Source organism: Leptonychotes weddellii, chromosome 8 (assembly GCF_054177405.1).
Source record: "Leptonychotes weddellii isolate Sample4059 chromosome 8, ASM5417740v2, whole genome shotgun sequence".
In the NCBI taxonomy this organism is placed as follows: Eukaryota; Metazoa; Chordata; class Mammalia; order Carnivora; family Phocidae; genus Leptonychotes; species Leptonychotes weddellii.
The window spans coordinates 75,364,436-75,379,382 of record NC_138376.1 but is presented as its reverse complement, the minus strand read 5'-3'; the positions used below and the strand labels follow the sequence as shown (position 1 = coordinate 75,379,382).

The 14,947-nt window shown below is 37.5% G+C and overlaps 1 long non-coding RNA gene across 2 annotated transcripts in view; it reads right to left on the bottom strand.

The window, feature by feature from the left end:
* LOC145722854 (uncharacterized) overlaps positions 1-6,385 on the bottom strand; it is a 148,886-nt gene extending 142,501 nt beyond the window's left edge. For both annotated transcript variants that reach the window (XR_014147426.1, XR_014147427.1), the window contains exon 1: positions 6,190-6,385. This is a non-coding gene — a long non-coding RNA (uncharacterized LOC145722854). The remainder of the gene's footprint in view (positions 1-6,189) is intronic.
* Positions 6,386-14,947: the final 8,562 nt, after the last annotated feature.

Sequence of the window (14,947 nt, the reverse complement as noted above, 5' to 3'; positions counted from 1 at the left end):
AAAATGAACTATTGGGACTTCAACAAGATAAAAAGCTTTTGCACAGCAAAAGAAACAGTCAACAAAACCAAAAGACAACCGACAGAATGGGAGAAGATATTTGCAAATGACATATCAGATAAAGGGCTAGTATCCAAATCTATAAAGAACTTATCAAAATGAACTCTTCTATTTTTAAGGAATAATATTAAGGATCATGTAACATAAAAATTCATACGAGATAGTCCCAGTCCTTTCAGGAGCTTATAACTTTGGAGAGAAAATCTATAAACACTCATAAAGTTAATTAACAGTAAAAATATAAATAACAGTTCAAGACAGAGACAGATAAGAAATAAAAGGTAATACTTAAGCTTTCCTGCATGAATGATACAAATATAAAGGTGTAAAAGTTGTTTAGAAGAGAATGTGTTTATTAGTTGGAATATAGACTAAGCTACTGTAAGAGAGAGAAGGAGAGACCTAAAAATTCAGAGGCTCAAACAATACAGACATTTAAAGGAAAGGTGGTCAGGGGAGATATATAACTTGGCTCCACTGGGTCATCTGGGAACCCCCAAAATCCCTTCCAATTAGTTGTTTCATTGCCTTTCCAGGTATCGTATTGGTTAAAGTGATGTTAGCATCTCGGGTAGATAAAACAAGCATCTCAATGGTTCAACACAATCATTTCTCACTTTCAGAAAGTCTGGAGGGTAGCCAGAATGGCAGCAGGGGAAAGTGGGACTTCTGCTCCATGCAGACATTTAAAGACCTAGGTGGACTGAGGCTCTTCCATCTTTAGCAGTGTGGTCTTGGGCATAGACATCCAGCATTGATTGCTTATGAAAGTTAGGGGGCTCAAAAGGTTTTTTTTGTTTTGTTTTGTTTTTTATTTTATTGTCATTTTTGGGGTTATTTGACAATAAAAATCCCTCAAAACCTTGATAGGCTTCTAACCTATTTAGTCTCATCAGTGCCTGTGGTAGGCAGAATTCTAAGATAGTCCCCAAAATTCCAATCCCACCATGTACATACATGCCTTCTCTAATATGTAAATATATATAAATGCCACCTTGAGTTTGGGCAGAACTGTGAATATGATGGGCTACCACTTCCACGATTAGGTTACCAATCAAATGACTGAGTTAATCAAAAGGGAGATTATCTAGGCAGGTGAGCCTTTAAAAGGAACTGGGCCCTTCCCGAAGTCAGAGATGTGTGTGAGGGAGATCCTCTGTTGCTGGCTTTGAAGATAGAGGGGGCTACCTGGCCAGAACCTGATAGCATTCACTAGGAGCTGAAAGCAGCTCCCAGCTGACACTCAGTAAGGAAATGGTGACCTCAGTTCTACAACCTCAAGAAATAGAACTTTGCCAACAACCAGTAATTTTGGAAGTGGACTTTGAAACTCAGATGAGACCACAGCCCCAGTCAGTACCTTAATTTCAGCCATGTGAGACCCGAACAGAGGATTCAACTATGCTATGCCCAGCTTCTGACCTATGGACCTGAGACATAATGTTGTTGCAAGCTGCTAAATTTTTTGGTAATTTGTTATGCAGCAATAGAGAGCTAATATAATTCCAAAGTTGCTAGACATAATTCTCAAGCCCAATTCCCTTCTTTCTTTCTTTCTTACCCTCACACTTTTCTCCTTAACTTAAAGTGTCTTCCTTGAGGCCACCAGACTTGGGAAAAAGGAACACATATGACATTTCCCACAGGCTAAATATTAATGGGCTTTTGTTACTTAAAGGCTTTTAAAATTTTACTTCTTCCCTTTGGGGCTGTCCTAGTCAGTTCAAAGTAACAAAGTATTATGTCAACAACACAAATTTGTTTCCCACAGTTCTGGAAGTTGGAAATCCCAGATCATTGTTCCAGCATGGTCAGGTTCTGGTGAAAGCCTGCTTCCTGGTTTGCAGTGGCGGTCATCCATGGTCTCCTCACGTGGCGGAGAACAGAGACATGAAGGAAGCTCTCTCCTGTCTCTTTATATATGGGTACTATTCCCATTCAGGAGGGCTCTACCCTCACAACCTAATTACCTCCCAGAGACTTCACTTCCAAATACTATCACCCTGGGGATTAGCTTTCAACACACAAACCGGGGGCGGGGGAAGGAGGGTGGGCACAAATATTCAGTTCGTAACAGGGGCCTGTAGGCAGTGGGTATTTTCCACGCCTCTAAATCCTAAATCTCTGGCCTCTAGTCAGTCCTTTGTCTTGCAAACCTGCTAACTCTTGCTCATGTTCTTCTCTTTCTTGTATAATCTTGCTAAATGAAACCAGTTACAACCACACACACTACTAACATTCTGTTTTCCAACTATATTTGAAAATCTGAATAAAAAGGATAACTTTCCAAGAAAAAAAAATATATATATTATCAAAAGTTGTTCCTAGGGATGCCTGGGTGGCTCAGTCGGTTAAACGTCTGCTGTCAGCTCAGGTCATGGTCCCAGGTTCCTGGGATCGAGTCCCACATCGGGCTCCCTGCTCAGCGGGGAGCCTCCTTGTCCCTCTCCCTCTGCCTCTCCCCTCCACTCATGCTCACTCTCTCTCTCTAACAAATAAATAAATAAAATCTTCAAAAAAAAAGTTCATAAAAAAGAAAACAACTTGTATGAACAAATAATAGTACAAAATGATAGTTTTGAAAAAACAGCCTTGAAAACATTGGCTCAGATAGGGGACTTTTTGTTCAATTTCAGTAAAAACCATAGGAACAATTACTCTCATACTATTTATACATTTCTAGAGCAGAGAGGAAAAGAAAATCTCAATTTTAAATAAGCTATTATAATTTTTAATCCTAGCCTGACAAAAACAGAATATAGACAGACTATAGACCAATCTCACTTTTGAATTTTTTTTTTTAATTTATTTATTTGAGACAGAGAGAACGAGAGAGAGAGAGCACATGAGAGGGGGGAGGGTCAGAGGGAGAAGCAGACTCCCTGCTGAGCAGGAAGCCCGATGTGGGACTCGATTCCGGGACTCCAGGATCATGACCTGAGCTGAAGGCAGTCGCTTAACCAACTGAGCCACCCAGGCGCCCCCAATCTCACTTTTGACTAGGCTGTACAATCCAAAAAAAACTGGCAAAATATATCTACATTTTAATATATATGTAAAAATCCTAAAATATTAGCAAAGAATCCTGCAATATAACAAAAGAATAAAACTCCATCACCCCAGGAGGGATATTCAAGTACTGTGAGCATTGTTTAATATTAGCATTGGTTAGCAAGATGAAAATACATACTATTATACAAACAGGCCAGAAAAGAAAAATCAGATCTTGATAGACTTTCAAAAAGGTTTCATGAAATTTAACATTTATTTCTGATTAAAGTTCTCAATAAGATTGGAATATAACATATTTCCTTAATATGGGGAAGGGTTAAAAATCTATTTCCAACCAACAATCAATGTCATGGTTAGTGTTAAGACAGTGAGGAGAGAATCAGGAATATTTATTATCACTCTTATTATCTAATAAAGTCCTGGAAGTTCAAAGCAAAGACATTTTAGCCAAAAAGTTGTTAATATTGGGGCGCCTGGGCGGCTCAGTCGTTAAATGCCTGCCTTCGGCTCAGGCCATGATCCCGGGGTCCTGGGATCGAGCCCCGCATTGGGCTCCCTGCTCAGCCGGGAACCTGCTTCTCAATCTTTCCCACTCCCCCTGCTTGTGTTCCCTCTCTCACTGTCTCTCTCTCTGTCAAATAAATAAATAAAATCTTTAAAAAAAAAGTTGTTAATATGATTATAATTTGGAAATATACCTGAAAAATTCCAAATAATCAACTGAAAAAAGATATTAAATATAATTTATAAAAACATTATGGGTAAGGCAACAGATTAAAAAAATAAACAGACAATAATATTTTAAATATCAATACTAATCAGTCATGGGCGCCTGGGTAACTCAGTCAGTTAAGCGTCTGCCTTGGACTCAGGTCATGATCCCAGGGCCCTGGGATGGAGCCTCGAGTCGGGACCCTGCTTTGCGGGGAGCCTGCTTCTCCCTCTCCTCCCCACTCTTGCTCTCTGTTGCTATCACTGTCTCTCTCTCTCAAATAAATAAATAAAGTCTTTAAAAAATAATAATTATCAGTCAAAATATAATAGGTAAAGGCTTGTTCATAATAACAACACAAAAGTAAACACCTAAAATGTACTTAATAAATGCAGAAAATATATGGAGGAAAAACCCTACAATGATTTTTAAAAATCACTCAAGAATAGTTGAAGTGCTATTGACAAAAACAAAACATCTGGGACACCTTGATAATCAACCAGAAACATTTAGACGATCCCTATTTCATAATAAAAATGCAATATATTTTAGCTGAATTAAAAATTACCTATAAAAAATAAGATTGCAAGACTACAATGAAGGATTGGTGAGTATTTTTAATTTTGGTGTGAATATGGACTTGTAAACTTAACTTCAAAGGCAGATTCCTCCAATGAAAAAAATTGGTAGACTTTTATCATAAAAACTTTAAAACCATCACCCATCATTTTCAATAAAGAGGAGGGAGTGATCAAAAGGCAAGGCCTCTCTTTCCCATGGCCAGGAGCGTATCAGCGTCTTCGTGTGTGTGAATTCTAAAATTACTCTTGCTTTGTATAATTTTTATTTTTTAACTGTCATTCATTGAGTGTTTAATATGTGCCAGGCAATGACCACACAAGGTAGACATCATTATTCTTGTTTTACCGATGAAGAATGACATTTAGAGATGTGATTATCACCATTATTATTAATACCAAGGTAACATTATTTAGCAACTTGCCTATTCTGAATACAGTGCTAAGTACTTTATAAGGATTCTCCTTTAATTCTCATAATGATTCTACGAGGTAGGAACTATTACTATTCTAATATTCAGATAAGAAATCTCGGGTTCAAAGAGGTTAAAGAATCTGAGCAGCCTCCTAAGTGGCAGCCTGGAATCCAGCCCACATCTGCCTTCACACACCCCTCCCCCACAAGCCAGAGCTCAGAAGCATTAGCTATGCTATTTAAATTTGTGTTGAAATTCTCAAGTAATCTTAAAGGTAGACATGAGATTTTCATGTTTTTCACAAGCAGATATTTGTTTGAAGAGCTTGAGAAACAGTGACTTAAAATTCCATAAATTCAAAAAGTATCAATTAATAATGTCAAAATGTAACATAAAATTAGGAAAAATTATTTGTAACATTTAATAAGCATTTATTGAATGCCTATTAGGTGCTGGACACCATTTTAGGCACTGGATATTTAGAGATGGACTAGATAGGTCCCTAACCTTATGGAGTTTACCTTCTAAAAGTAACATTAATATTCTTATAAATTGTTAAAGAAAAAATGAGCAGCAATCCAATATAAAAAGGAATAAGGATGCAAATAGGCAAGGATGAAATGCATTCTCAGGAAAATATACTCAGATTCTTCTTAGTAATAAAGGAAATGAAACATAAACAATAAAATACTAGTTTTGATCTATCAGAAGAGCAAAGATTAACAAGAATGATTAATGTAGTGTTGTGGTCAGTGTGTGGAAGGACTGCTCTGCCAGTCAGAGCATAAATGAGCTCAGAACTGCTGTGAAGCTGTGGGTACAGGCCTGTTGCCAACGCAAAAAGGTGGATGTAAACAGCCAACAATAAAGAATCAAATAGTATAATGGAACTTACATATAATGGAACATATTCCATGATTAAACATGATGATTCAATCACTACTTCCCAAAAGGAAAGATCGTTAAGAATTGAAGAATATCATACAGGAAGAAGAGGCTATAGAGAAAAATATATAAAATGAACTCATTTTTTCTGAATCAATGCATCTAGACCCTGTCACAATACTAGGAGATTTTTTTTTTAATTTTGCCTATTTAAGTTTTAATAATAATGTATAATTTCTATACTCTTTAGGCTGCATCTATACAAGTTGAATAAATCCAGTAAGTTGAAGAGAAGGTCAGAGACTCACTCAGCTGTTGGGATCTTAGAGACAAAATGCCTGTGGTTAGAATCTCACTGCCCCTGTTCTGTTCTGTCTCTGCACATTGGCTAACTTCTATCAAACCTGTTATGTGCAGACAGATAAAATATACTAGAATTAGAGGGTATATTTCAAAGCATTTTCCTCTAGAAAATAACACAAACCACAATTAATTAGCATTTGTTAGTCTAAAAATAGCGTCTTACCATCCATGTCTCAAATAGGCATTAAAGATGCAGAAGCTATGAGTCATGCTTGGCAGGTTAAATATCTTCTTTGCCCCTAGAACTTGGACAACGTCTTTATATTTCATCAGGTAAGCCAAATATGGTGCCAGGGGAACAGCTAATTCCCTCTGTTGTCCTAGGTCAGTGCTGATATTAAATGACCCTTTCATCACTACCGAAGTGCTAAGGAACTGACCGAGGCAACTACAACTTTGTTTATATTGGGAATGCTATAATTTGATAAGTTCAGGGCTTGCCTAATTGGGTCTACTAGTCTAAATGTTCATTCAATGGGCAAATCAATTTAATGTGCCCCCACCACTAAATTAATTTTTTTTTAATTTGAAAGAGCTGCCGATGGTATTGGTATCACATAGATATGGTCTCAAATGTTTTACTAACAAAGGATCCTTTGAACCTAAGAAAGGGTATTTCTGTTAGAGAAATTATATGTCACCTATGCTTAATTTCTAGCTGGAGATTGCCACCTATAAGCCAGAGCATTGCGTTTATGAAGGGTACAGAGACTTTAATTATGGGAATGTAGGGTTTCCCCATCAGGAAAGGATAGATTTTTTTTTTCCATACTATCCAATTCTGCAAAAAGATGTCTAAAGCCGAGGGAATGTGTGTGCCCAAGCCTCACAAGCTATTGACTAGCAAGCTAACTTCTCAAAAACACCCAAATTTAAATTTTTGGCAAGATTTAAATCAATATATCAATTATTATCTAAAGCTTTTACTTAGTGTTTCACAGTTCACAGGGAACTTGTGTAGTTCTCATTTGAGTTAATCCACAAAACCACTCTTGCCGCTGAGGAAGGTTAAGTGCCCCGCCCTGAAACACTCAGGTAGGAAGCAGTGAGGTTCAATTCAAATCCAGGTCTTCTAAGTCTGTATTTGGTCAGTCATCTTTCTATGCCCTACGTTTTCTTCGGGTTAGCTTTGACCTGATCACAGCTTTGAGTAAAATGCCCCATAAATCTTCCATGCCCATCACAGCACTAGGCAGTAAGGCAAAGACCATGAATGACAAATGGCTGACATTTACGCTGGCTCTCCCCAATCTGACACTGCACTCTCTCCTGCTATTCCTGGATGTGGCCTCAGAATTCTTCACAACACAACCCTCCATGCATCCACTATAAATTAATCAGATTTGGAAAGCCAGAGGAAACCTATTTTTGTCATCCCTGAAATAATATTCTGTCATGTTCAATCCTCTTAATTCTTAACAATTACAAATTCATAAAAAATATTTATGTGCATCAAGAATGAATAAATTCTCTATAATTTTAATCATAGATGATTAGCACTCAGCCTTTGAATTTCCCTCTCTCATTCCACCGTAAGTTCATCTTCCCAAAGTCCTGTTTTTATTATAACACCTCTTTGTTTAAAAACCCCCATTGCTTCTCCAGCGACTACTGACATCCAAACTCCTTGCTCTGCATCAGAGTCCCAACACCATCTGGCCCTGCCTCTCTTTCTAGTCTCACCTGCCCCTATTCCACAACGTGAACACCATTACCAGACGATTGGGACCACTCATTTTCTCATACACACTCTCCTTAACACCACTCTCTTTTCTTGATGAGCTCTATCAGAAATGCCTTCTTTCCTTCCTTGCCTTACTCCAACTTCATTCACCAAAATCCTGGCCAGTTTTTCAAGTTGACCAATTGCTATCTAAGTTTTAATTTTGGTTCTTCCACTTACTGGCTGAATGAGGTTGGGCAGGTTACTTACCTTTCCTGTGCCTCTAATTCATCATCTATAAAATGGGAACAGTAAGATTTCATGGGGTTATTATGAAGATTATTCTATGCAAAGATCTCAGAACAACAATTGGCACGTAGTTACAGGCTATGCCATACTTGCTATTAGGATCATCGTTATTACTTAAGAAGTGATTGTTTTTCATTATATTCTAATGTCATTAGGTATTATCTTGTGATAAGACACCACACACCGCCTTGATGCATCATTATTTGTATATAGGCCCTAAAGGCATTCTAAGTTCCTATAGGAAAGTAACCATGATGTTAAGACATTTTTATTTCCCAAAACCAATAATATAGGGCCTTAAAAATTTTAAGTAATCCATAGATATCTATTGAATCCCATATTTTCACAAAAGAACACTATCCAAAGACATAATTTAATAAGTATCATATTTTCAAATTTTATTGCCTTTTCCCACCGTACATAAAATAAGAAGTAAATTATTTGCTAGAATCTCAGAGCAGGCAATGAACTTGAAAAGGATTGCAATTCACTCTCTGACTTCTGGTTTAGGGGAACCTAAGCTATTCAAAACAAATGACTACTTCTCCGTGTTTAATTGATCTCAAAGGACAAAAATACTTCAATCATCCCATTTGGCTTATTCCAGTGTTTATTTAGCTAAATGCTTTTCCTCAAGTCTAGCCAATTTCTCTTGACACAGTGAATATCTCCCCAAGATATTATCTTCTCTGTCTTTAATCCAAGTAAAGCAAGATTATTAGTTTCTTCTCAAAGGATCTATTTTTCTTGCCTTTAAATCAACTTGAATCCTCTTTCAAGATTCATTCTTATTCCTGCACTGAAAAAAAATATAGAAACCAGTGCCAAGAATCAAGGATGAATGACTTTCTGGATACATTAAAATAGTATCTTGTATTTTTCATAAAAACTACATTCTTGCCCTGTGCTCACTGTGATTAATAAGACCCTTGGAACTTGGCTGCATTTGTGGGGATTTTGTCCATCCCAGAGCTGTCTGACTTAGTTTTAGTCCCTAAGTGAACTGTTTTGCAATGGGGTCTATAAACCACTCTCAAATGTATCAAGGAAATTCTAGGAGGTGTTATTTGCCCCAGCTAATTTAGTGTCATGAACAGACGTGATGAAATCTCAATTTCTTCATCCAGGTCAGAGTTATCCAATAAAACTAGCCCTTGAGGGGCTCCTGAAGAGCAATTCCTAATGGGTGATCTTTCAGCTTGTTATTGTATACACTAGCAGTGGTTTGGTCTAGATTTAATCTTTTTAGCTTATAGACAAGACCATCAGAAGACAAGTAAGTGGTGGTGGTGAAGGGGAATCTAAATCCTTATTAAAATCAGTCAGGATATGCCGATTGTCTCTCCTTTGTCTGAATGCAGCTCACGTCTCATATGGCACGAACACAATCTTTTATAACATGACTCACTGCACAGAGAACCCTGTCTCTCACATCTAATACTTTGTGTTCATTTACATCATTGGAATAGATCTTTGGGTCGTTTTTAATATTTCAAGAGCTTTTTCTATTACTTTTAAGGTTGTACCAGCCTGGAAAACTATTTTAAGAATGCTCCTATACATTAGAGCAAAGACTAAGAAGTTTACAAAATAGTGGATAAATTTGTGGTTGAAAGCCTAAAGTGATAAATGATAACCACAAAAATCCCACATGTGAGGAAATACTCTGTTCTTTTTGGAAAACGAAAAGGCACTAGGGAAGATCAGATCTAAAGTTTTCCCAAAGGCTTATGCCCTGAAAATTGGAAAAAGACCAAACTCTGGAAACTGTTAAGATTTTTTTTTTTTAAGGGATTAGGTCTGAAAGCAGGCTGAGGGATAACTACGCTAAACTGAGAAATGGATTGTGCCCAATTGCTATCAGATGTCCCAAGTTAAACACCAAGTAATCTTTCCATTTACTTTTCATGATAGTGACAGGCAAATCCGAATCTATTTTGGATGCTCTTTCATGGCAGATACTGGAGAATCTGTCCTACCTTTGTACATTTGGTATTTAGGACAGGTCGTATTTTCTTTGAAAGCCATAGGGATTGAATATATACTAACCCAGGAAGTGGCATAAATGATCCAATAGAGATGTTACTTATTCCTAAATGGTATCTATAGCTTGGAAAATTTGCCAAAGGGATGAAAATAATAGCAACAGCAACAACAACAACAATAATAACATAATGATCCTTCAATGCAGCTGCATTTTCACTTGAAATGAAAATAATGTGTTGTTTTGCTTATTACAAAAATTAGATATTCACTGTCTACTAAAAGTACTAAGAAAATGAAGAAAACTACAAAGAAAATAGAGTAAAAATCACTGACAGCCTTTCACTCAGATAACTACTTTTAATTTGTAGGCATCTTTCTATCTCTCTGCATACATAAGCACATGTAAAATTGTATATCCAAGTTTATATACATAGGATCAAATCGTGCAATATATTTTCATTTCACAACATAGTATGCCTATTTTCATGTTATTAAATACATTTTTAAATGGTTGCATAGAATTCTATTGGCTGTATGTACATTTAGGTTAATGGATATTTAAGCCATCTTCAATTCTTTGCTATGCTAAGTAAGACTTCAACAAGCAAACTTCAGCATATGTGTTGGCAGATTTGTGCAACTGTGTCTTCAAGAAAATTATTAGATGTGGAGTTTCTAGCGCAAAAGGACTGCCTTTACATTTTGATATGTTATTACACTCCAGAAGAGTTTTGTTAGTTACTCTCTAAGCAATGCATGATCAAATTATCGACTTTTCTAACTCTAAGCTTACTGTTGCAAGCACCAGGTTCCATCAACTTTTTCATCTTTGCTAAGTTGATGGGTGAAAATGATATTTAATTACTGTCTATATTAATTTCTTGGCTTCATAGTGGGACTTAAGATATTAACTTTGATTTTTAATTCTTTATCAATTCTCAGTTTATTATGTTCTTGGTCGTCTATTTTTCTATTATTGATTTTGAAAAGCATATTTTTAAAATATATACTAGGGATTGTTAATTTTGTCTGCCTTGTTGAGTTCAAATACTTTTTTGAATTGTTACTTGCCTTTCAACTTCGTTGATCTAGGGTGAGGTATAGATGTATACTTTGTATATAGTTTTTTTTAATTGTATAAAATTTGTAATCAATATTGTCAAATTGCATGCAGTCAATTCTACACTTCTGATTTTCACATAATGACATGCTTAAAAAAATACTCAGCCCTAATAATTTAATGACTTTACTTTTTACATTTAAATTTTGTAATCCGTCAGGGGTCGATTTCCAAATGAGGAGAAATAGGAAATAAGATTTTTTAATTTAAATGGCTAAACAACCACCCCAATATTCTTTAGTTAAAAGAAATACTCTTTTGCACAGTTATTTAAATCCCTCTTCTCATCATATACAGAATTGGCATATATACATGGTCATCTTTTTGCAGTCTCCCTGCCACTTGACTGGTATGTTTCTTCCTATAGCAGCACCACCAGCTTTAATTTTAATTACTGCAGCTTTCTTTTTTTTTTTTAAGATTTTATTTATTTATTTGACAGAGAGAGACAGTGAGAGAGGGAATACAAGCAGGGGGAGTGGGAGACAGAGAAGCAGGCTTCCCACAGAACAGGGAGCCCAATGCAGGGCTCGATCCCAGGACCCTGGGACCATGAGCCGGAGGCAGGCGCTTAACGACTGAGCCACCCAGGCACCCTTTACTGCAGCTTTCTGATATGTTTTGATATCTGGTGAAGAAAGAACTCTTCATTACATTTAAAGAACATTTCCAGTTATTCTTCTTATGTATTCTCCAGATGAACTATAGAAACATTTAATCAAGTTCCAAAAACTTTCCTGGACTTCTAATTGAATAAAAAGATGAATTTAAGTAAAATTAATATTTGCCTTCTGTAGTGGTTTGTGATGTGTCAACTTGGATAGGCCAAACTACCTTTCCAGGAATTCATTTTCCTTTATGTTTCCTGTTAGAATGCATCCCGAGAGCTTCTTGGGTGAGACTTGGGGGGTGAAGGTGAAGCAGCAACTATTTGGCATCACTGTATCACTAATCTGCTGACTCACTTGGTTGACCTAAGGCAGCAACTAGATCTGCAACTGTTCCACCTCCTGGGTCCTCCTTCAACTTCTCTGACTCCTGGACCATGACCAAGGTCCCCAGCTTCTGAAGGATACCACACCAACAAGATCTGAAATGGACAGGATGAGGGTGAGGAAAGCAATGCACCTAGAGCACCAAAGACTCTCAGGTTCGTGCAAGTACCACCCTATGATTGCACAAACCTGAGCATGCGCACTTCCTTAAATTTGCACTCTAGGATCCCCTCTCACCTCATCCTAGATCTAACACTACGTGATGCAACAAGAACTGTCCCAGGTTTTAGTTGGTCCCTGTGGGCTCCTGATTGTGTTTGTGGGTTCCAGATTGTTCTTGCTCTGTCCCACCTTATATTCATGCTCTGGCATCAGACATAAAGATAACAGCTAGTTGAACTAGTTCCTACAATTGCATAAAGTCAAATCCCTGTAACAAATCCTATACACACACACACACACACAGAATCTAGGAAAATATTTAAATTAATTATGGCAGACAAAGTTGAACAACCCTAAATATATAAAAATGCTCTTAAGAATCAACAATAGAGGGACGCCTGGGTGACTCAGCCTTTGGCTCAGGTCATGGTCCTAGGGTCCTGGGATCGAGTCCCACATCGGGCTCCCTGCTTCGCGGAGAGCCTGCTTCTCCCTCTCCTGCTCCCCCTGCTTGTGTTCCCTCTCTCACTGTGTCTCTCTCTGTCAAATAAATAAATAAAATCTTAAAAAAAAAAAAACAATAGAAAAATAGACCAAGGATATAATAAACCAACAATTCATGAAAGAATGAAAAATCCAAATTAATATTTTAAACTTCACTATTAATCAAAGAAATTCAATGTGAGTACAATTAAACATCATTTTTCACCATCATATTGGCAATGATGCTATGTAGGCATCCCCCCAGCTCCATTCCATTGCCCCTCCCTCAATAATCCCAAATTAATACCTCTCCCTATTCCATTTTGTCACAGTCCTCTACAGAGCTCCAGTCACTGAAGATTTTATCCCCTGGCTTACCATTTTCTCTGCCATTAATGCTCTCATCATCCTTGACGTCTCACAAATTATCTGTCCGACACCCTGGAATCTCAGTTCACAGAAATCTTCCCTCTCAAGGATTTTGCCCTTCACGTCGTCCTAGCCACTCTTTCCCATGCTCACACCTCTGCTGGGCTGTCCCTGGGCACTGTACCACATCAGAAATCTTGATGTCAATCACTTCATTGTCACTTAGCAACTGATCAATGTATAACGCTTACAGAAGCAAGGGTTTAGAAACTTAAGTAATGACCTTACAATAGTAGTATTTTTGCCCACTACTGGTTTTCATTTATAACAATCTGACATGCATCTTAGCTCCCAGATTATAGTCTCCAATGCCATTCTCTATCCAAAGGAACCAGGCAAGTGTGAAAGTAGCCGATTCCATGTCTTGGGTGAGGAATAAATCCAGATAGATGGATCTGCAATATATTGCTGTTTCCAGAAATCAAGAATACTTTCTTTTAGGGCACCTGGGTGGCTCAGTTGGTTGAGCGACTGCCTTCGGCTCAGATCATGATCCTGGAGTCCCTGGATCGAGTCCCGCGTCGGGCTCCCTGCTCGGCAGGGAGTCTGCTTCTCCCTCTGACCCTCCCCCCTCTCATGTGCTCTCTCTCATTCTCTCTCTCTCAAATAAATAAATAAAATCTTTAAAAAAAAAAAAGAATACTTTCTTTTAAAAGTGCTTAAAATGCAAAAGAGCTACATAAAGTTGCTCTCAAAGACCGTTACCACAATTTAATACCAAAATATGTTTGGAGAAACTTAAATCTGTAAAAAGCCATTAATCTATAATGAAATTCACAAAGGGAATATGATATATTTTTTAAGCAGTAACAATAAAAAGAAAGGTAGCAAATTAGAACATAGTCACTTTTAAAATTCAATTTTTAAGTATTTGGACTTTTGTATATATGGATGTTGTTTTCTCAATACTTCTATGCTTGTCTATGAAATGCATTATTAAATCTGAAATTGATGGTCATTTTGACTTACAAGAATGGCAATTTCATGTGGTTCAGCCAATATATACGCTTTTATCTATCTGTGTAAGAAACAAAGGTGTAAACAGGTAACTGTAAATGCCACAAATACTAGAAACTATACAAAGAATTGTGAAGACTGATTTCCTTTAGGGTTCACCCAAATAATGGATTAGCCCAATGTCCAGAAAGGAGGGCTCACTGCACAAAATTACCTCCTCATCCTTTGGATGACCCTGATATAAACAGCAAAAGTACTCCAACCAAGTGAACTGAGGAGACATATTTGACAAATCCTTGCTGAGAATGAAGAGAGAAGCATCATCAGACATCATCAGACATCAACAGATCTGGTTTAGAGTGTCCCATGTAAGTAGTAACTGTAAAAGGCTTTGATCTGAGGTAACGACCAGGTCCTCATAGGAGAATGGCTCACCATAATGCCTTGGTCACCTTGCATCTCTTCGTATAAATTAGAAGCAATGCTTGATTGCAGTTCGACCAATCTTGGCAGAATGTCCTGCAATTTTTTGCAGAGCAAGGGGAACATAAATGTGATGAGGAGCCACCAGGAAACAGTGCCTTTTCCCTATCATGTGGGAGATTGCCACTAGGCTGTTTCTCTTCCATCTCCCTAGCTCTAGTTGAGCACTCCCTTTTAGGGTAGAGCTGCAGGCTTCTGTGTAGGACTATAAAACTGTTTGGCTGCATTTTAGAGTTGGCTCCCCTACAACAGAGCAGCCCACCACTCCTATTGTCTGTCATCTGGACTCTGATTTGGTGCCATCTTGTGGTACTAGGGAAACAGGAAGCTGACA